Source organism: Primulina tabacum, chromosome 18 (assembly GCF_025594145.1).
Source record: "Primulina tabacum isolate GXHZ01 chromosome 18, ASM2559414v2, whole genome shotgun sequence".
Lineage (NCBI taxonomy): Eukaryota > Viridiplantae > Streptophyta > Magnoliopsida > Lamiales > Gesneriaceae > Primulina > Primulina tabacum.
The window spans coordinates 2,835,314-2,838,128 of NC_134567.1; the positions used below are offsets into that span (position 1 = coordinate 2,835,314).

At 39.8% G+C, this 2,815-nt stretch overlaps 1 non-coding gene across 1 annotated transcript; it reads left to right on the forward strand.

Moving 5' to 3' along the window:
- Positions 1-1,740: 1,740 nt before the first annotated feature.
- LOC142533984 (small nucleolar RNA R71) lies at positions 1,741-1,846 on the forward strand. Its single transcript, XR_012816857.1, has one exon. It is a non-coding gene; the product is annotated as a small nucleolar RNA R71 (small nucleolar RNA).
- The last annotated feature ends 969 nt before the right edge of the window (positions 1,847-2,815 follow it).

The window sequence follows — 2,815 nt, forward strand, 5'->3', positions numbered from 1 at the left end:
TGCCCCAAGTCCTCTAATCTCATCCTTATTGGCCTCTTCCATGGCTGGTTGGCATTGAGGTATGCCACTATTTCATCTTTCTCTGCATCAAATTCATCTTCTCTCAATTCAGTAGTGAGAGTGGCTTTCAAAAGATCTCTAATAGCACCTGCACATAGTCAGACATAAGATAATCAAAAGCATCAATTCTAAAACAACTATCAGAATGCAGTGTATGCTTAAGTGCATTAAAGACATCAAAAGTAATCTCTTCCTCGCTCAATCTCAATCTCAACTTCCCTTCTTGAACATCAATTAGAGCCTTGCCAGTTGCAAGGTACGGTCTCCCCAAAATCAAGGGCATCTACATGTCTTCCTCCATGTCAAGTACCACAAAATCCGCAGGAAAAATAAATTTGTCCACTTTCACTAGCACATCCTCAATCACTCCTCGTGGATACTTGACAGATCTGTCAGCTAGTTGTAAAGACATCCTCGTTGGCTTAGGTTCTCCCAATCCAAGTTTCCTAAACACAGATAACGGCATAAGATTAATACTTGCACCAAGATCACACAAAGCTTTATGAAAAACAACATCAGCAATCATGCAAGGAATAGAAAAACTCCCTGGATCTTTTAGTTTCGGTGGGATCTTGTTTTGTACCAATGCCGAACAATTCTCAGTCAAGTTTATCATCATGTGATCCTCCAACTTCCTCTTATTAGCTAATATGTCTTTCAAAAATTTAGCATAACTAAGCATTTGCATCAAAGCATCGGCAAAAGGAATATTGATATGCAATTTTTTGAATACTTCTAAGAACTTACCGAATTGCGCATCTAATTTCGCCTTTCTCAATGCTGCAGGAAAAGGTGGAGGGATAACAATTTTAGATTGTGCAGTGGGTGCTGGTGTTGATTTAGAAGACTAACCTTTTGATGACTCAGTCTGTTCATTCAGTGGTTGATTTTTTCTGTCCCTCTAGCCTCAAAGATCTTTCCACTCTTCAACTCGATGGCCTTCACTTGCTCTTTTGGATTGGTCTATGTGTTACTTGGCAAGGTGATCGGCTCTCTACATGCTATCATATTTGCTAACTGTCCAATTTGATTTTCTAGCCCCTTTATCGATGCATCTTGGTTTTGGAGTCTAATTTCGGTAGATGAGATGAACTTAGACATCATCTGCTCCAAATTGGACTTTTATTCTCTAGGAGGGTCAGATCTGTACATTGGTTGTTTCCCATATTGTTGTCCTCCTTGTGGTCGATTCTGACTATTTTGGCCACCCATGAGAAGTTGGGATGTTGCCTCCATCCAGGATTGTATATATTCGAATAAGGGTCATTTCTTGGACGGTTTTGGACTCCCACTTGGTTCACTGGTGCCCCTTCTTGCACATAAAATGGATTTCCATCTTGACAGTCCTTAACATAGTGTTCTCCTCCGCATTTTTCACAAAATATCTCTTGAAGACGCATAGCCGTGCCACCCATATTCAACCCGTACAACTTCCTGTTCAAAACATCAAGCTGTGCATTGATAGAAGAAAGGTCAGTTACCTGGTGGACTCCTGCACTCCTCCGCTGGTTGTTCCTTTCAGATTGAGGATGATAGCTGCTAGCAACCATCTCCTCCAACAACTCATATCCTTCCTCAGCAGTTTTTCTCAAGAGATTTCCACAAGCAGCAGCATCTATCATAGTACGATTAAGAGTAAGCAAGCCATAGTAAAAGGTTTGAGCAACTAACCCAAGTGGAAGTTCGTGATGAGGGCATCTTCGTAATAGATCTTTGAAACGCTCACATGCTTCATATAAATACTCCTGCTCGAATTGAGCAAATGTAGTGATGTCTGCCCGCAGCTTCATGGTCTTAGATGGAGGAAAGTATTTAATGAGAAACGCTTTCGCCATGTCCTCCCATGTGGTAATCGAACCTACAGGTAAACAATTTAACCATGCTTTAGCTTTGTCATGTAAGGAGAAAGGAAATAAACGCAACCTAACAGCATCATCAAAAACTCCATTAAATTTAAAAGTATCGCAAATTTCAAGAAAATCTGCGATGTGCGTATTTGGGTCATCTACTGCAGATCCTCCAAACTGGACTGTATTCTGAATCATCTGAATTATAGCTGACTTGATTTCGAAGTGATTTGCCCTCACAATAGACCTCACAATGCTGAGGCGTGCACCATCCAAAGAAGGCTGGGCATACTCTAGCATTGGTATGCGGCGTGGCATCTCAACATGTCTATCCTCATGATGTTCCTCCTTATGCTCGTTCTCGTGCCTCTCCATCAGTTCTTTCAGTCTCTATTGATGTCTTCTTTTGCGGAAAGTTCTTTCAATTTCAGGGTCAAACTGCTCAAGCTCCACGTCAAGTGACTTTGGCATGCACTGGAAGAGATATCTGTAATAGAATATGAGGTGTTAACTCAATAAAAATGAAACAATGCTAAAGAAAATAACTAAAAATAAAATTGTGAATTAACAGTCCCCGACAACGGCGCCAAAAACTTGATCGAGCAAAACTTGCACTGTGGAATCCTCAATAAAAATATGGTTTTGTATGCTCAAAAATTAATCGCAAGTGCACGATGTCAACTAATAGTATAATGTACGTGAGTACGAGTATCGTTCCACTGAAGACTGTATTTTACAATTATTATTTTCAGTTATCAAATCTTTAGCAACGAAATTGGATTGATTGTTATGCTCAAATAAACATGCAAATAAAAAGATTCAGGAATTAAATAATGAGATATGATATCTAGAATGGTTGATTAAATTCAATGAGAAGCGAATTTGTTGGGAATTTCAGTTCACCTACC